Source organism: Chiroxiphia lanceolata, chromosome 11 (assembly GCF_009829145.1).
Source record: "Chiroxiphia lanceolata isolate bChiLan1 chromosome 11, bChiLan1.pri, whole genome shotgun sequence".
Lineage (NCBI taxonomy): Eukaryota > Metazoa > Chordata > Aves > Passeriformes > Pipridae > Chiroxiphia > Chiroxiphia lanceolata.
In genome coordinates this window covers 992,053-1,012,238 of record NC_045647.1, presented here as the reverse complement: position 1 = coordinate 1,012,238, position 20,186 = coordinate 992,053, and the positions used below count along the sequence as shown (strand labels likewise).

At 48.7% G+C, this 20,186-nt stretch overlaps 1 protein-coding gene and 1 long non-coding RNA gene across 8 annotated transcripts in view; one reads left to right on the top strand and one right to left on the bottom strand.

The window, feature by feature from the left end:
* The window catches only part of GRM7 (glutamate metabotropic receptor 7), a 229,867-nt gene that overhangs the window by 185,115 nt on the left and 24,566 nt on the right, over positions 1 to 20,186 (top strand). The window lies entirely within an intron of this gene.
* LOC116792492 lies at positions 12,677 to 13,933 on the bottom strand. The gene is made up of 2 exons (XR_004359148.1): positions 13,854 to 13,933; positions 12,677 to 13,557 (listed from the first exon to the last, which is right to left on the bottom strand). It is a non-coding gene; the product is annotated as an uncharacterized LOC116792492 (long non-coding RNA).

The window sequence follows — 20,186 nt, the reverse complement described above, 5'->3', positions numbered from 1 at the left end:
CAATTGTATCCTTTCAGTAAGATAAGTGGGAATTAGCTGTCATATTATCCAGAAAGAGGCATCTCCTAACTCAATCATTTTGAATACCAGATGTAAGCAAGAAAACTCTCAAAAAATACTCAGAAGACTCCTGTGCCTCTGGAGTTGGGCCCTGAGGGAGTGCACAGCCTGATGAGTGCTCTGTGTCACAAACAGCAGCCCCAGGGCACATTTACAGCCCAGACTGGGCAAGGGTGTTGTAGCATGCTGTCTGTGATCCCCAATCCCTGAACCTACACTTCCCTGTGCAGGAAAGAGCTTTGGCTTCTTGTTTCTTTTCTTGCCTCTATCTTCACTCAGCATTTGTTCTTGAACACAAAATTCAGGTGAGCTCAGCACTGTGGAGGGAATTCTTGTGTCCCTTTAATGAGTGAGCAAATGTCAGGTCCCAGCTAACACACCTCACGTTGAGCTGGGGTAGAATTTCCACATTTGCCGTTGTTAAACTCCCAGGCTGTTGAGGGGAAGCTGCAGGAAGACAGTGATGTCACCCAGGCAGGTCTGTGCTTTGGCTCCAAGTCTCTTCCATAGGAAGGTGCTGCACCAGTGCTTTGTTCTTTCCAGTTTGGGAGATTGGTTGTACAGATTTGTGGTTGTTTTGGCCTCAGTTTTGTCCCTCAGTGGAAAAGGAGATCACTCAGGAGGAGGTTTGCTGGAAGAGGGGATCACCCAGGCTCACCCAGGAGGAGACAGAGGTTACAGAGAGGTTTCTGTGTGTCGTCTCACCTCTGCAATGGGCTTTCCATGCAGCCATTGCATCCCCAAAGGGAATTAATTTCAGCTGGAAAGGAGGTCTGCCAAGGCTTACAAACACTTCAAATAGCTCTGCTCTCCCTGCCAAGGGAGAGATAAGAAGCAGCAGAAACAGCTTTAACCACAGTGGGGTCTGTTTGTGACCTGGGTCTGACACAGGGAGTGTGGAGCAGCTTTTGGGCTCCCTGCCTGGCAGTGGGGCCTGCAGGTGACCCACATGAAGGGCTTTAAAATGTTGTCTGCAAAGATGTAATGGGCTGATAAGAAGACAAAGAATTCCCAAGGCTGCTGCCGGCATTGGAAGCTGATGGGAGCAAAAGCTTCAGGTTCCCCTGTGCTTGCAGGGCTGAGTTCCCCTGGACTGGGAAAGCAGCAGATTCATGCCCAAATTGCCATAGTACAGAGGGGAGATGATGATGAACTTGATTTGCCCTAGAGCACAGAGGTGGTCTGGGGCAAAGGCTGTGCCCCAGCCCAGGGTGCCCCTGCCCAGAGCTGGGGGGACACTGGGGACAAGGGACAGCAGTGTCCCCTGGCTGCCTGTGCTGCCAGGGCTGTGCTCAGCTCCTTGGGCTGGGAGCTGTCCTGTCTTGTCTGGCAAACAGGAGCGATCCTCCCTGGGCAGGGGGCACTGGGATGTCCTTGGGTGCAGTCCCTGTGTCTGTCCCTGTGGGTCTGTCCAGCTCCCATGGCACTGGAACCCTCAGCTCCTGGCCCAGCACACGGTGCCAAACCCCAGTGCCTGTGCTCCTGGGGCTTCCCCTCCTGTCCTGCAAGAGGTGGAGCTGCAATAGCTTTTGTGCTTTGCTTTCTTTTCCATCTCCCTTTTTTGAGTGGGGGTTGTACTTTTTGGTGATTGTTAGTGATTTCCTGTCAGATATTTCCTCTGGAAAATATTGTGCTGTAGCTTAGCCACAGAGGCCTGGGCTGAAATGGAAATTGCACCTGCTGAAAATCTCATGCAGCACAATCTTTTAAACTGAGGAATGGTGTTATACATAACACTGTGGTTTTCGTTGTGTGGATTTATTTTATTTTATCAATAAATACAAGCATAATGTTGTTTGGTAGAAAGCATATTGAAAACACCTGCCTTGTTCAGGATAGAGAATAACACCTCCAACAACAAAAAAAGAACTCGAAATGTGCTGCAGGTAATTCATAGAAGGCAAATAAATTGAGCAGTAGCATTTGCAGCAGGTGGAGGGAGGCAGGAAGGTGTGAGGAAGGCCAGATACCAGAGTTTGTGCTACAGGATGGAGATAAAACATGAGGTGTATGGAAGCTGCCATGGGGAAAAAGGTGATTCCAGACCTTTTTAACCAGTTTCTTTGTCCAGTATCCAAAAACTGGGAGAACACATGGCTGGTTATGATTTATAGGTCAGTTGTGGCTTATAGGCTTAGTTTGGTAATGCAGCAAGTGTATTCCTGGGGGTGTGGAATGTGGTTGTCCCTCCCACGTTTACAGCCCTTTGGAGTTTCCTTGGCTCTGCTGCAGTGGCCACAGAGCTCCTGTTCCATCCCTGGGGATTGTCCAGGTGTGGGGTGGGGTTGTGTGTCAGGAGGGGGGGGGATATATATACATTGTATATATCCCAAAATATGGGATATATGACCTTTGAGGATCAGGACACAGTACTGGGGACTGGAACTATGCCATGGCTTTGCTCATAAAGATCCTTCTTTTAGTGTGGATTCTGTAGAAAGGCACTAACAGGCTTTAAGCAGAAGGAGGGGAGATTTAGAGAGGATATTGGGAAGGAATCCTTCCCTGGGAGGATAGGAAGGCCCTGGCACAGGTTGCCCAGAGAAGCTGTGGCTGCCCCATCCCTGGAAGTGTCCAAGGCCAGGTTGGACAGGGCTTGGAGCAACCTGGGATAGTGGAAGGTGTCCCTGCCCAGGGCAGGGGGTGGCACTGGATGATTTTTTTAGGTCCCTTCCAACCCAAACCATTCCATGAACTGCACAGAGGAGTCCCTATGAAGCAGAGGGGTCACATCCTGTCCAACTCTGAGCTCCCAGTGCTCAGAACCATCCCCAGCTGAAGGCTCAGGGGGGGTTTGGGCTTAGGACAGGACAGGGTGTCCCAGCTCCTCCTCCTGCCCAGCCCCTGCCTTGGATCACCCGGACATTTGAGAGGGACTGCAGGGATGAAATGCAGCTTTTGCACTCCTGGTGTAATTGTTTTTGACAACAAAACTCTTTTAAATTCTCCCTGGATGTGTGGGGATCTTATCAGAGGCCAAGTGAGCTCGCAGAGCTGTTGAAGCAATTACAGGAGTCAGGGCTGGAGGCAGAGTCGATACCAGGCGGCTCCTGAGCCGAGCAGGGGCTGCTGTGCCAGGGCAGGAGCTCAGGGATCAATAAGGGGCTGCTGTGCCAGGGCAGGAGCTCAGGGGATCAATAAGGGGTTGCTGTGCCAGGGCAGGAGCTCAGAGGATCAATAAGGGGTTGCTGTGCCAGGGCAGGAGCTCAGGGATCAATAAGGGGTTGCTGTGCCAGGGCAGGAGCTCAGGGGATCAATAAGGGGTTGCTGTGCCAGGGCAGGAGCTCAGGGGATCAATAACCCAGGGCAGGGGAGGAATTCCAGCAGGGTAGTGGCAGGATGGGGGGGATGTGGGGGTGTGGGGATGTGTCCTGCCCAGGGGTTCACTCATCCTGCAGCCTCCTGGTCCCTGTGCCCTGCCTGGGGTGGAGCTGGTTTGCAGGGCAGGGCACTGCTGGGGGATTGCTGGCACTGCCTGGGGCCGTGTCCCCGTGTCCTGTCCCTGTGTGTGGCACAGACTCCTGTCCTGCCCTGCCCCTGGTGCCCCAGGACCCCGGGCTGGCACTGCTGTGGTGACAACTCGTGTGCTCCTTCCCTGGGCAGGCTGTTCCTGGCAGGACACACTCTGGAGATGCGTTTGAGATCAACCTGGTTTCACAAAGGCACGTGTTTTAATTTCTTGGGGTTACTTCTTTTTGTTGCCTTTCTTTCCCAGACACCTGCAGGAGCAGCAGCGTGGCAGGGGGTGGGACATGCTCTCACACACCCTGGGAATGCCACCTCACAGTGGCACTAATAGTTTGGTTTTTTATTATTAGTCTCTCTTGCAGTGTAATTTTTTTAAAGCCTTGCACAGGTGCAGATTTCCAGAGTCAACACTTCAATGGTACACAAGCAAAGTGAAGGGGGAAAACCATCTGTAGCAAAATCAGTGTGAAATGTAGAGCTCTTAAAAACACTGGTTTGCTTTTTCTGCCCCTAGAAGTCAATTTATTGTTAGGAAAACCAATACTTTTCAACACTAATTATTACCATTTTTTTTAACCTTTGTCATGTAAGTTGTGATTAAGTGAATATTAAGTTGTATTTGTGATTAAGTGAATGTTAGAAGGTGGATGAGGCAGGTGGATAGAAGTTCACCTCCCAGATCCTCAGCCAGTGAAGCAGTTGCCCTTCAAGAGATGCTTCATCCCTCTCTTCCTTTTCATTTGCAGGAGAACCTCCCAGAAAAGTACCTGAGGTAAAAAGCACATCCTGAATTTTAAGTAAGGTTTTGGGAGTAGTTATTTGAACAGCACTTGCAGAGGAGGGATGTGCTAGGAGACTGGGAATGTTGGATTTGGGTGTACTGGTGTGGGGCACAGAGATCAGTCGGGCAGGAGGAATTCCATGTGTTCCAGGAATTCCCAGGACTTGTGTTCAGGAGTCTTGGATATGGTGGGTTTTCTCTTGCCACTGCCTTCTCCCTTTCCTCTCCCACTGGAATTGTGAAGGACTGTGAGATCACGAGCTGTTTTCTGCCCGTCTGGCTCTTCAGCATCACCATACACGGATATAAACTCTGCTCCTTCCAGGAAACTTCCTGAATGCTGAGGGTGGAACACTGAAAAATGAGATCCTTTGGTGGCAAAGCTGCCCATCAGTGTGCTCTCTGTGCTGGGCAGGGCAGGGCCCTCTCCTGCCCAGCCCCTGCCTGGCACTGCTGCCCAGGAGGATGGCTCCTGTGCTCCTCACACCCTGCACCAGCAGCTGGGGCACCTGCCAGGGCTGGGAGGGTCAGGAGGAAAGGAATCATTGTGGGTCTGAAGTCCACAACTGTGCTCTCTAACCACGTACAGAGGTACTTGAGTGGATCGAATATCCCCCCAGGATCTGATTTTCTCCAATTATGTCATTGGACTAATATAGAGAGATATGTCATCGTTATTTTTGTGTTTCAGGAGGTTCTGTTGCCTCGTAGCTGTGATTGCTCTCATTTAGTAATTGTGCTAAGATTAAAATAATACATTTCTGGATGTGTTTACAAGACAGCAATAACTGTCAGTGTGCTCCTGAATATATCCTCCAGATGGGAGTTTTTCTTGAATGATTTTCAGGACTTTTTGCAAGTTAAAAAGGTTCTAATTGTGACTCTGAGTGTGTGATGGTGCTTGTTCAGCCACTGTGGTCACCCTGCTTGGGAGCTTTATTCTTCCTGGAATGATGAGAAATGGGGAATGGTTGACCCCACAGTCATCAGCTTATTTTTGGATCCAGATTGCAGGACCTGCTGGTTGTAAGCTTTTGTTGGTTTGGGTTTTTTTTTGTTGTAATACAAGCACTGTGAAATTTGAAGTCCCTAATCCCATCAGCTCTTCCACCTTTCTTCTTGTTTCTCTATTTTTTTAATGCCCCTTTTATTCAAATCAACAAGCAGGGGAAGTCGGGCATATTTGGCAGCAACATTTTTACTTATTGTGTTGAATGTTCCATAAATACTATAATTTGAAGGCACATGCAAAGTGGGTTCTTATTCAGATTAAATAATGTCACATTAGCATGGGAGCACTTCAGTCTATGTTCTATTTTTTGGTGAAACTAAGTTACCCTTCAATTCTCTGTAACACAAATAGCAATTAGCCAGGTAGGACACACTTTTATTTTCTCCCCTGGGAAGTCTTGAGCTGACAGTTGCTATAGCAACTACCTGTGTGGATTTGGGAGTTATGAGAAATTTAATGCAATGTTTGTTGGAGTTTTAAACTCTTGGATGGTGGAGAAAGTCAGGCTTTGAGGCTCCCAGGGAATGTGACTCCCGACGTCCCATAATTTGGGGCTCACACAAGGACACTCATGGATTGCAGCTTCTGTTTAAAGAAAGAGACTGGTAATGGGACCTGCATAAAACTCATTAACCACAGCTATTAATTGCTCTCATTGATGCACTTTCACTTTGCCCATCACTTCATTCATTGTCTTAGAGATCTGCATGTTCAGATGCTGAAGTTCTTCATTTTATCCAGCCTCAGTTGTATCCCTGAGAACCCCATGGAATTTAAGGATCTGGCATTAGAGTTCTCCTGAGAAAATCCTGAACTGGAGAGCAGCTTCACCTGATTTCAGTTCAGGCCCTCCAGACTGAAGCTGTGAGGTCTGGAGATCCTCCAAGCACAGAGTATTCAATAAAATCCACTTTTGTGCAGCATTGGAGGGCTGCATTTTAATTGAGGGGAAATTAGGTGTTCTTTGAAATCTAGAAGTGAAATAATTGGCGGAATTTTTGGGAGGGTGATAACCTTCATTACAAAAATGATCTGGTGCCTGGGGTTTTATCAGGTTATATAACAGCACTACTGAAAAGTGTATAAAAACCCTCGTGAAAACCTTTGAGTGTCTGTAGAGTTTCAAATTTAATTTCTGTAGGACTAATAGAAAATCTTAAACAGCTTCTCAGGAAAGTTCTCAGTAAGATTTACTTTATTACCTCCTGCATTCATTTGGTGTTCAATGGAAAGGGTGCTGTTTCTAGTCAAAACCAGACAAATTAACAGGCTTTTAACATGTCAGCACTGCTGATTTAACCCAAAAGTAGAAAGTCAGTAATTACATCTGCTCAATGAAGTGGTGAGTGCTGCAGGAATTCTGAGTTCTGGAGTTGTCCAACTTTGGCCACACACTTGTTTTCCTCTCCCTGTGCTTTGCTGGGAGGCTCCTTCTTCTTCAAGGCAGCATCTTGGAAGACTGAAGACGTGTTGGCAGCAAATGTATTCCCCACGTTGGATTGCCAAGGCAGGGTTCCTCTGGAAGAGCAATTTCTGCCTGTGTTTGATCCCTTCTGGGGGGTCTGGGGGATCTCCCATCTGAGCACATTCAGAACCCTGCAGGTTCAGCCAGGCAGGGGAAAGGCTGCAGGAGCACTGGCATTGCAGGTCTGTGCTGCCAAGGCAGGTACTGAAAGACAGGTAACAGCAGCCATGCACACTCTGAGTGACATAAGGGCTGACTGGAGTAATTAGATCCTCCTCAGCAGCCCATAAATTAATGGTGATTATGATTCTTCAAAGAGCAGAAGCAGAAGGTGCAGTACCAGGGCTCTGGTTTATCACGTTTGCTGCACTGTAATGCTCCTTTAATGTTAATATGTACTTTTGTAGTCCAATCTAATTGCAAACACTGAGCAGGCAGAGCCCAAGGCCACAATCATGTTCCACATAATTACCTGAGGAGGGGGTACATCCCAGCCAGGGGCTGCCACAGCTGACAGGCAGCAGAGGTGGCACAGTCCTCGTGCTCCTGCTCATACAGTAATTCCTCACAGGAAGGTAGAGGGGAGAGCTAAAAGATAATTAACAATCAATTCTTTTTGTGGAATTTTCAATTATTGGAGCAGGTATCTGCATAATGGAGCAATAATACCACATTTGAATTTGTATGTGCTGTCTCATAGTGGAGATGGATTCGTTTAAGCAGAAAGGACTTTGTTAACGTCCCCAAGGGACCCTTTGAAGCCTGAGAGCAGCAGCTTTGATGTCTGATGTCAACACTGAGGGATCTCTTTGCTGTGATGATTCCAGCCTTTTCCATTCCCATCTGTGCCAAGGAGGCAGGAAAAAAAAACTATTGGAAGATGGAGAAATGAATGGAACCCAGAAAGGAGGTGGAATTGTAGAGGGGGAAAAGTATAGAATCATGGAACCCCCTGAGCTGGGAGGGACCCACAAGGATTATCCAGTCCAACCCCTGTCCCTGCACAGACACCCCAACAATCCCACCCTGTCCCTGAGAGGATCATCCAAACCCTCCTGGAGCTCTGGCAGCCTTGGTGCTGTGCCCACTGCCCTGGGGAGCCTGGGCAGTGCCAACCACCCTCTGGGGGAAGAACCTTTTGCTGAGATCCAGCCTGGCCCTCCCTCCACGCCGCTGGTGCAGCCAAGATGCTGCACCAAGTCACTGGCACAAGGAGTCAGAGCCAGCTCCTCCTCAGCCTCCTGCATTCCCAGTCTGCCCAGTTAACCAGGAGTAGTCCCAGGTCTGCACAATCTCCCACTGACCAGAACAGCAGCTTTAGGAATATCTTTGGTGCCCTTGCACACGGGCTGTGTGAGCCCAGCTGTGGCTCTCGGGTTCACCACCCCTGTGCAGGGCACCACTGCCCCTGTCCAGTGCACACACAGGCATTGAACTGTTTTCAAAAGAGGAAAAGAGGGAAAGAAAGGGGTTTTTTTTTCCCCTGGAATTTCTAGTGTGAACTTCACTGCCTTTGGCTAAAAAGCAACACAATTTTAAAAGGAAAAAGCGTGTAGGTGTTTAATGCGTAGTGTTGACATGTACTTTTTTGGATCCTTATTTTTTTCAGAAAATGTAGAATTGCCAGGAGGGTTTTACATCTGAAAAGCCATCTCTGCATAGGCCCCTGGCAGCCCTATCAACAGTTTTTATCTGCAGCACAAACTGACAGCCCCTCACCGGGAAATAATTGCGGCTCCACTGAGTCCAGAGGAGTAATTACTGTGTTGATGAAACTTTTCTCTTTGCTTGCGTTGTGATAGCTCTGAATGTCAAACTCGCTTGAGCTGACAACACAATTTCCCCAGCAGAGCTGTTGCATCGACCATTCCCCGCCGCTGGGCGGGGCTGGGGGGTTCCAGTTTGATGCATTTCTGTGGCTGCAAAGGGAAAATCTCGGTCTTGCCAAGCCCTGTTTTGGGAATAACACTCTGAGTAGTGCTGGACTAGAGGTAGCTGGGTATAGGAACAAGGCCTGAATGTATAATCATAAAACAGCTCTTCAAAGTTAGTTAACAAGGAATTAATTGTAAAATTATTTGCCCCAAACGGGAAGGGGGGGGAGTGAGTTTATGTTTGAATGTCTTTGCTGGTCGTTTGGATTTGTGATAAGGTATCTTCACAAACATTGTGAAACCATCCCTGGAAGTGTTCAAAAAACATGAGAAGGTGGCACTTGAGGACATGGCTTGTGGTGAACGTGGTGGTGGTGCTGGGTTGATGGCTGGACTTGATGACCCTAAAGGTCTTTTCCAACCCTAACGATTGTCTAAGAGTTCAGTGGTTATTTTGAAATTCCTGCATATGTGAGGCCTGACATAAGTATATCACAAAGATGATGTGGTTTCTCAGAGGGATTGGTGTATTCCTGTAACTCTGATTCTCTTCCAGCATATGCATTTTTGGGGTGGGATGACTCTGGGTGGTACTGGAAGGTCATTCCCCGTGTCAGTCTCAGTAGGATTATCCCCAAGAGGTGGCCAGAGGTTGGTGTGCTCTGCTGGCTCTGTGCTGGATAGTTCAGTCTGACTTTTGCTGCAGAAACCCTCAGTCCCCTTTATGCTCCTGTGCTTGAACAAGAGTTAATGATCTTTGCAGAGAAACCCCGGAGCTCCTGGCCAGCATTGGGAGCCAAACACCAGGAGCTGAAGGAGCATTTCTGTGAGCAGATCACAGCCAGCTTCTGAACCCCACGGGTATTGTAGAAACATAATAATGATATTTTGAGTAAGAAATAATGGCTGCTGATTCTAAGCTCATCCAGCAACAAAAGGAAAACCATGAAGGGCTTATTCAATACAATGTGAGTTATGCAGATGTTTCTCAATTTTCTTGCTGAACTTGGATGCTGGAATCAGGGTTTTGTTTGATCAAGGCTTTCAGCAGAAAGAATGGGTCCTTAAGCACTTTTGTCACTGTCTGTGAGTGGCTTATGAAAGCAGGCTGCAAAGGCCCCAAATCAAGTACCCTCAAGCAGAAGGAGCATCCTCTATTGCCTGTACTTCTGTCACACAGCTGGAGTGGAAATTTTCTTCTGTTTGCTTTAGAATAAACAGAAACAAAGTGGAAGGAGCAAAGACACTGCCAGGAGAGAGGCAGGAGGCACAGGTGAACTTCTACACTGATGTGGTCAGGGAGCTGGTGGGATGGGCATTGCAGAGTGGTGACTTCCCACGGGCAGTGCTATGGCATTATCCTGCCCCAAACCATGAGGAATGAAGGGAACATTCAACTTTGGAGCTACCCATTCACAGAATCATGGAAGGGACCCTAAAGCCCATCCAATCCCACCCTCTGCCACGGGCAGGGACACCTTCCACCAGCCCAGGTTGCTCCAAGCCCCGTCCAACCTGGCCTTGGACACTCCCAGGGATGGGGCAGTCACAGCTTCTCTGGGCAACCTGTGCCAGGGCCTCACCTCCCTCACAGGGAAGAATTTCTTCCTTTTATCTAATCTAAATGTACTGTCCTTCGGCCAAAACATTCCTACAAAATCAGTAAAAAATGCAAAGTTGCAGGCACTGGTAGGGAAATCTCCCCACCACAAAGCAAGGCTTCCATTGATCCTGGAGATCATGGCAGTTTACTCTAAGATCCTCTAACACCAAAACATCAGGTCCTCTGTGTGTACCAGTGAGCCAAATATTGCTGGGTTTGCAGGGGAAGGAAACAGCTACTCTGGAAAGAGCATTTTCCCTCTAGCAAGGGCAATTCAATGCAAGGCAAAGAGGAGGTTTTACTATACGCTAAAATATTGACCTGAAGGATTTATTTGTTGTTTTAAGTGGTTTAAGCAGGCCTGTAATAGTAATAAAAGTAGAAACCATCATAGTCATAGAAATTGTCTTGTGTTTTGTCTTTGAGGCATAAGCTTAACAGAAGCTTAAAAAGAAACAACGGTGAATTCTTGTAGACTGAAGCAAAAAACTTGTGTCCCAACTGTATCCTGTCAAAAGGGATTCGGGGCATGTTTGTGTTTCTGTATTTTGAAACAACAGCTCTTTTAAAATCTGGGTTTGTCTTCATCCAGAAGGATTCAGCCAAAACTGCCAGGGAGGATCCTCCTTGCCAGGCAGCAGAGCTGGGGGTGCTGCACCCCAGTCATGTTGTGCCTTATGGGGTTGTCAGTGCTGGGGGAGCAGCACAGGCACCAGCAGGACATGTCCTGTGGTCCCTGCAGTGCCCTGACACCCATTCCCAGCGGGGAGGGACTGAGGGGTCCCTGTTGTACAGCGAGCACAGCCAGAGCCCCCTCGGGCACCAGGCACGGGGGTGGCAGCGGTTCCCTCTCTGCCCGTGTGTCCCTGGCACTTCAGGGACATCGATGATGTTTTAGGGCAGAAGGCGGCTGAGAACTGTTCGATGCCTTATGACAAGTGAAAAGGCTCTCAAAGAGAAGTGCAGTCCACGACTGACACGAGAGGAGCTGCTCCATGGAGGGACAAGGAGACAGATGGAAAGAGAAAAGGGAACCTGGTGGAGAGATCAGAGGAAGATTGTGCTTTTATCGTTTCCCCCTGTTACAGAAGGGGTGTCGGTGGGGCAGCACGGCCCTCCCCGGGGCTGGGCGAGGCTGCGGGAGTGGAGGTGCAGCAGCACAGGGGAGCGGGGCCGGAGCTGTGCCGGGGCACTGACCCGTCTGTGACACCGGGCAGGGTTTGGGGGGCAGGAGCCCGTCCCCTCTGCCCATGGCTGCGGCAGAGCCACCCCCGCGGGCTGGCTCCAGCGGAGTGTGAAAGAAAACCAAGGCAGACCTTTTCCTTCTGCAAGTTCGTGCTTTGACATGGTTTCCGTGTTAAACTCTGCCTGTGCTGTTGGTGCCCGGCTCTGCCCTGTGGCAGCAGAAGGAGCTGCAGATCCGCGCGTTTCCTTTCCCGAAGAGAGCAATGCAGTGGCAGGGGGTGGGCAGCACCTGGACTGTACCCACAACATATTTCACAGGACAAGCTCCCTTCCCTGGCAGATATTTCCCAGTCAGGTCCCCTGACGGATCAGCCCACGGGCAGCAAAGACCTCGGTAATTGTCACGCCTTTCTGAAAGAGTTTCCCAGGTTTAGCGCTTCTCAGCTAATGATGTCAGGGCTCCACCAGGAGATTATTCAATCTGTGTTGGCATTTGGCCTTTGAACGGCTGAAGTATCTGTGGTGACAAAACCCAGCGGGGAGGAATGAGGTGAAACTCGTATTTACAAAGGAGGGGTTGCTCACTCAGCAATAACAGCTTTTCTTACGCTGCTAATTGCCCATTAAACAACATCCATTCAGCCCTTAACTGCCAGAGCAGGGAAAGCTGAGGTTTAACCCTGCCCATGCCCCTGAGTCTCATGGTTTCACCAGTAAAAAGTCATGTGTGTATTGTGAAGTGAATACCTCGAGTGCTCACAAGATCTGCCTTGGCCTTACCTCTCGAGACACTTCAGGGAGCGCAGAGAGAGTAGGAGGACAAAACCCGTGATGAACAGTGTGCTATCATCGTCCTCTTGTTCCCTCTGATTTACACTGCCAACATCAGAGCAGCCTGTAATGTTTAACGGAGATAATTAAATATAATTTGAAAGCAAGATAGCTCTTTTTAGTGGTGGAACAGATCCTGCTAACAACTGAACTACCACAGTAATTCACCGGTAAACTGGAGAGTGGATGCACCGGAAGGTTCAGCACTGACTGTGTTAGGTGAGGGTAACTAGAGGGAATGGAAATCAATTAGTTTAACCAAGGTGCTTAAACGCGATTACAGCTGGAGAAAGTCTTGTGAAAACTGGTATTAGGTAGTAGTTAAGATTTATGCTGGTGCTTTAATTGGAGGACCAAGGAAGTCAAGTGATTTGATTCTCCAGAAGTTCAAAATCAATGTCTTTGTAGCGGATTTTATTGACTGGAAGATGAAATCTGATAATGACTGAAGATAAGAAAGAAAGGTCAGGGCCTCTAAATCTCCCTGTCGGTAATTGCTGCGTGTGCCGAGCGCTGGCTCTGGATTTAGTCTGACTTGGACCCGAGCAAGGACTTCTTGGGAAGAACCGACCACAAAGCCGAGGCGGTGGCTGCGGAGCACGGGGGCCGTGCAGAGCCCGGCGCTGCCCCCTGGGCTCGGCAGGTAATGCCCGAGAGAACATTTATTAGAGTCAACTTCCCTGTGGGAGCAGGGCTGGCTCGGCCGGATTGCAGTCACACACTCGGAAAAACTCCTCCTGTGGATGCTCTCTCTCCCCTGAGGCCCCGGGCTCGTCGCTGACAGAAGGTACAGTTTGTCACAAATTCAGCTTTGTATTTACAAGCTTCCTTATGGCTTCCTCATGCAGAGAGCAAGGAGGTACAAATACTCCCCATTTATTCCTCCCGTGTGCCAGGGTACAGCAGTCAGTAAATACAGCCTGGTTCAGGCTGAGGTGATGTGCAGCTGATGTGCAGCTCAGGGGGCAGCAACAAACAGGGTTTGCTTCTTCATCCTGTTAAAACGTATTTAATAAGTTACAGATGCAGAATAGGGTCTGTGGGCCATTAGCTTTTGTCAGACTGTGGATGAGTTAAACATTTGAGGTGATTTTGGCTTAAAACACCGATTTTTCTCATCCTGTAATACTCCAGATTCCTTTCAGCTTGAGTACCCCAAGTGAAACTGCTGCTAAGGAGCTCTAAATAATTCAGAGTGAGTTCAGTGTTGCCTCTGAGGTGTGACATGTGGGAGCTAATTCCAGAGTTAACTTGGAGCTGGTGACGAGGAATTGAGAGCTGTGGTGGGATAATGCAGGACATGGTATGACCTCATGAAACCACACTGGAAAATGCTTTGGATATTGCTGTAAATTGTTATTGCAGCATCTAATTTGAGATGGAGATTTGGGTTATTCTTACGATAAAAAAGGCAATGTTTGATAATTAAGAGAGGAAGCTCTTTGTGACGCTGTGAATTAGCGTTGATGCACGGGGGCACCTCCCAACGATATGGGGGATCGTGGAATGACTGGAATTTGGCACTTCCTAAAATGATAGGCTTTTTGTAATTAAATCTCACTTAAATTGAGCACCTAAATCATCTTGTATTGTGGGATTACCCATTCCCAGTTTAGCATAATAATAACCGCCCATCTGCGTGCCACAGAACCCCGGGACTGCACAAACGCGAGGCGGGCGGTGTAGGAATTATGATGGATTGTGCAGTTACCATGGCAACGGTTTGTTCTAATTGTGATACATTAGTAGCAACAAGAATTGGCTGGCTCGAGTCACCGAGTTAATTAAATGCAAACTTGCGCAGCTCTGAAGGAATAATAGAGAAAATTAACACCTCCTGTACCGCGGGAATGACTGCGCCGAAATAATCCCGGAGCTTTCTGGATTCCTGCCGTGCCTCCCCCGGCCCGGCCGCGTTCCCGCGGGATGGAGGATGCCGAGGTGCGGCGGGAGGGCACAGGGAGCCCTTTGGCCCAGGGCAGCGCTGGATGCCGGGGAGCGCGCCGGGAGCCCCCGCGATGGGCCAGAGGAGGGGCTGGGGTGGGAGGGACGGGCACGACCCCGGCCGTGGTCACAGGGCTGTGGCTGAGCCTCAGGAAAGGGCATTTTCACACAGGAGGATGCTGCGGTTTGCCGGCGGAGCTTCAGGGGCGCATCTGGGGGGGAACTGTTTGGGGTCATCCTGCTTGTGGGCACATTTGAAACCATGTGTGGGGTAAACCAAGGTCTGCTGCCCGCACCCCACGTCTGAAATCCCTTTGGTTGGTTGGTTGGGGGCTTAACTTTTATTTTTTATTACAAGGAATTATTTTCCTTCTTGTGCCAGGGTTTAAATCATAATGTTGGCTGGTGAGGGATAAAGGCTTTATCCATGAATCTTCCATTTCTTTAGGCAGCTCTACCCCACTCTGTTCACCTTCATCCTTTAGAAAATTAAATAATTTTCATAGAATGGTTGGGTCGGAAGAGCATTAAAGCCCATCCAGTGCCACCCTCTGCCATGGGCAGGGACACCTTCCACTGCCCAAGGTTGCTCCAAGCCCTGTCCAACCTGGCCTTGGACACTCTCAGGGGTGGGGCAGCCACAGATCCTCTGGGCATGGTAATAAATAAATAAATGAATAAATAACCCAGTTCAAGTGACTGATTGGCTGCAAATGCCAACTGCTCTTGGTACTGGTCCTGCATGGTCCCACATGCTCCTAACCAGCCCTGTGGTTTGTTATGAAGTAGCCAAAGCAATATGTAAATGCTCTGGTTTAAATAATAATTACATTATCATTTCAAAAGTCAGTGAAAAGCTGGCTTGCTTCATATGTACATACACATTTGCCAGTGCTTTTTATTGCCAGTGTTCTACTCTAAAGTGCTCTAAAGAGAAGTAATAAGTGTAGGATTAGCCTTTTCCTTCCCCCCTCCTCCCTGACACCAGCTTGCACTTCGAGTTCCCCTGAAGGTCTCCAAGAAGAATTAGATCATACTTGGTATGCAAATATATGGAATATATTCTCAATACAGGCCTGGGTGAAACTTCACTGGCATTGGAATGTTCCCATTGCCTTTTGTGGGGTTCAGAGCAGGGCCACAGCCAGGGAGGAAGGGAGGTGACCACAATTAGTACCATTTTATCTCAGAGAAAGCCTCCCAGCTGGGCTAAAGGGGCTGGACAGAAACAAGACGTTCATGTGGCTGGATTGGGGGGGGACAAAAATTGGAGTGAAAGGACAGAAAAGTGTTGAAGCGCGTTCTGTAAGATGAATCTTCTGCAGAGATCCCTGCTCTTCATTAGGAGCATGGCATGGGCTGAAATACCAGCTTTTTGGCTTTGTCAGGACTCCAGATTGACAGTTCAGGAAAGCCTGGACTACGTGGAGTGGGACAGGCACTGAGTGTGCACATGAGCCTTCCCAGCTCCCTCTGAACTCCGGGCAGACCAGGAGATCCCCCTTCCTGGGGCTGCCCTGCAGCACTGGCTGAGATTGGCCCCTCACACAAGGCTGTTTTGGGGCTTGGCTTTTTTATTTGCCTTCTTTTTTCCCCCCTCAGCATTGGCTTACTGGGTTACTGCATGTGATGAGAGAGCTATGGAAATGCTCACATTTATTCTGGATTATGAATTCATTGCAAGACTTGACCACCTTATCTGAAGGGGCTGGGTGCTGTCCTGATGTGCAGCTGAGTGATTTCCTGGGCAGTGAAAGCCAAGGGAATTGCAGCCCCAGCCTGGTTAAACAGTGTTGAGTGGGGAGAGAACCATCAGGGCACTGGTGCCTCCTGTTTCCAGGCTATGGATAATTTTGGCTGTCAAGGCAAAGCTGCAGCTCCCCTGGCCTGCACTCGCAGTTCCATTGCCATGACAACCTCGTGCAGACCCAGGAGCTGCTCTCACTGCTGAGCCCGTGGCTGGTTGGGACCTGACCTGACCTGTGCAGAGGAGCCCCCTGCACAACACACCCTGTGTCCCCTCCTCTGCCCACCCTGACAGGAGTGCTCTGTGTGTGAAGAGCCAACCTAGGAGCCAAAGGGAGTTGTAGAAGCTCCTGCTGGTGGGTTTCCATCCTGCTTTTCCTCAGAGGAAGATTCTTTGCATCTGGAGATGATTCGTACCTTGCCTTCCAAAAGGCTCCATGCAAAGGAGGGAAGAGAAATGTTTGGTCCTTCTCAGGTTTATCCTGAGAAGTGATGGCAATGGGGTTGGAATAGAGAATCATCAAGGTTGGAAAAGACCTCCAAGATCATCATTTGAACGAATACCCATGTCCACTAAACCATACTGTGCAGTGCCACATGTGCTTGGTTTCTAGCCCTGCTCTCTTTCCACTCGAAGCCATCTCCCCTTGTCCTGGCACTGCTCACTTTTCTCCAAACCGGGTTTTTTTTACTCCAGAGAAAAGTACCTCCAGTGTGAGAAACCCAAACATTACTCCAGGTTTTCCTGTTTTGAGTACTAAATGCCAGCACCTCTTTTGATCTGATGGAGACTTCTTCTAGGAGCATTTAATTCCTTTACCTGGTGATCAGAGAGGTTCACCTCAACACAATTGGCATCTAAAGTTCTGTTTTAAAAAATACCTCTTTATTCTTGGGGGGTTTTTTTTGACTATTTATTAGCTCTGTGTATCCTGAATGACTGCAAAGTAAAGTTCCAGAAAGCTGAGAGGCTTCTCTGTGTGCCAGATTCTTTAAACCTGATTTATTATGCATGACCATTTATGAGGGCCATAATATTTTTAGTTCCCCATTTACTTGCCCATCTGTGTGTTTACTTATACACACATTAACTTGCACTTTGTTTTTCTTTCTATAGTCAGTACCTTTCCCTGATGTTCTTCCTGCTCGTTCCTCCATCTAATGTAAATGGAATTGTCTTGAAATGGTGTGGCCCGGGTTTCTTTTCTATTTAGAATGCTTTAATAATGCAAGAGAAATTGTGAGAGAGCTTTGCCTGGTGTTCCCTGGGTGGCTGTTTGGGGAGGAAGCAGTGTGTGTGTGGGAGGGCTGGCTGGGCAAGGTTTGATCCTCAGGATATTTCTGGGAAGTCCATTGTGAGGGTTTCTGCTGTGCTGGCTTCCCCCTGGATGCTCATGGTTGGTCTGATGGGATGCTTTCAACTCTTCCACAACTTTTCTCTTGAAACTAAGGCTGGGGGATGGTGGTGGCAGATCTGGGTGATTGCAGAGCATCACCACTATCCCTGAGCAACCCGGGACAGTGGAGGGTGGAACTGGGTGAGCTTTAAGGTCCCTTCCAACTCCAACCATTCTGTGATTCTGTGATCTTATATTGCTGGAACAGGGTCAGTTCATGATCACACCTTCTCAAACCACATTTGAGGGCGAGGGTTGGCTCATGCCTGGCTCTTGTCCCATCTTTCCCCTTCCCAGAGCTCCCTGGGGTGGCCGTTCCTCCAGTGGCTCCGGTGCCAGTCGTGTCCCTGCCAGATGGTCCCTGTGCTGTGAGGGCTCACCAGGCTGCAGGGACACAGCCCTGGGGTCCTGCTTTATTTTCCTCACCATCTCAAACTGAGTGTCACAGGGTTGGTGGGGTTTTTTTCTCCTTTTACATTGAATTATTCAATAGTTGAAGTGAGTAAAATTAAAGATTTTTAGAGTGGGGCCGTTTGGAATGTAAGAAGGATAGCAAAATCTATTTCATTTGAACTCTAATCTCTGGTCATGTATAAAATGAATAAAATGCAATAAGTGTGGAGAAATATGATTTACAACAGCAGCCAAAGTCTGGCTGTGAACACCCTCAAATGCCAAGATTGTGTGTCAGTCAATTTAGCAGTGCAGCAGCAAGGGGAGCTCTGCAATGAAGGCTCTCTCATTTTTCCTGGTTTTTTGGTTTTTTTGGAAAAAGTGACAGATGAAGAATTATTTCTAGCTCAGAAAAAGCAAGTGCTCAGCCTGTGAGAGAGGGAAAAGCCATTATTTTAATAATAGAAGTTGGGGATGTACATTACTTCTGTTGCACTTTGTGTTTGTCTCTTCTGGTGATGTGTAACTTATTTTAGAGCTATTATAACAAACAGGAATGCCAAACAAGAGATATTAGGCAGTTCTGAGGATTGATAATGGGATTTCTGGAGCTATTCCCTCCTGTCTGTGCCTGAAATACAGCCAAGCCCTGCTGTGACTGACATTTCTTCTCACCTGAAGACCCTTTAGTGACCCACAAGAAGTGCTTTGGTGGGTCTCAGGACACTCGTGTTGTGGACAGAACTGCACTGGGTAACAGCCTTGGCTGGGATCCTGTGGGAAAACTTCATCCATTCCAAATTCTGGTGGTCATCATCCACAGACATGGAATTAGCATGGACAAAAAGTAAGGAGAGGTTCCTGCAGCTGTTTGCTGTCTCTCCATTGTCACCACCTCTGTTCCCAGGGCCAGGGCAGGGAGGGCTTGTCCTCCCTGTGACCTGCACAGGGTTCACAGCCTTGCCACCCCCTCTGGCTGCCCCCCCACGTGGATCTGCAGCAGGACCCACGACTGTCCCCCCCAGCCAGGGCCAGCAGGCTCAGGGCAGTGCCGGGGGGGCAGGAGCACAGAACAAGTGCAGGTGAACTACAGGAGGCAGAACTTCTCCCTGTGTCAGTGGTGGGGATGCACAGACCTCAGTTCAAACGTTCCTGTCCTTGCCAGACTGTTTTCCTGCACATCCTTCTGTGCCAGATTTCTGCTTCAAGGACAGTGGAATTCAGGAGTCAGTTCCAGGGAGGCACCTGCTCCAAACACCTTCAGTCCTTCGGTGACCTGAGCCAGGGCCAGCACTGCTCATTTCTTGGCTGAGCAGCTCCCAAGTGACTCCAAGCAGTTCCGGGGCATCTTTGTTGTCTCTGTACCTGCTGCAGAAAGCAAAGGCAGCTGTTTTTCCAGGGCTGGGGATTCTCTGCAGAATATTGGCTGTATAAACTGTCTGACTTGTGGGACTGTCTCTGATACTGCTTCCATTTCTTTTTAGCTGCTTTGAAAGCAGCAACTTGCTTTTCCATTGCTGCTCTGTCTAGTTATCTGGCTAATTTAATTTCCTTCTAGATAAGCTGTTGAGTTTCTCTTGCGGGTAAGAGAGACAAAATTCCTCCTCCTTCTGTATCTGCATCATAACCCTCAGAACAAGTGCTTTAACATTTGCTATTTTGAATTATTATACAAATTATAGATCTAAGCCATAAATATTTTTTTCTGATGTATGCAAATTTCTTGCATAAGGAGGCTTCTATTATAAGGGAACGAGTTGTATAAAATATTGAGCTCAAATACTCAATATATGTAAAATACCTCAGTTTACTTCATCTTTACTCCACAGTTTGCCTGTGAACTGCCAGCTGAGAGACTCGATCTGTTGGGTGCTCTTAGGACATGAAAATGCACATTGGCTTTGACAGGGTGACATCAGAAGAACAGGCAGAGGGAATTGGAAATTAGTCCTTCTGGAGCTGTTTGCTGTGTGCTGGCTGCCTGTGCACGGGCTCTGCAGGGGGGATGGCTCCCAACAGGACCCCAGTTTCCTGTGGTGTTCTGAGCCTCCTGCTGCCAGGAACGGGAGGGACAGAACTGCTCACAGCCACTGCCTGCCCTGCTCGGGGTGTGACACTGTCCCTGGGCTGGTGACACTGGCACTGTCCCTGGACTGGTATTGTTCTCCCTGGGCTGGTGACATTGTCCCTGGGCTGGTGATGTTGTCCCTGGGCTGGTGACACTTCCCTGGGCACACAGACATGCAGTGCTGGACATGAGCACGGATGTTTCACAGCTGAACCATCAAGGTAACCCTGTTTATCCTTCTGTTCAGAAATGCTGTTCACAGGAACTTGGTGTTGGTCCTGAGGTGAGGTGGGTTGGAACTCCAGAGGGCACAGGGGTTGTTCCACACTGTGCCAAGGGCACTCTGGAGCACAGGAAGG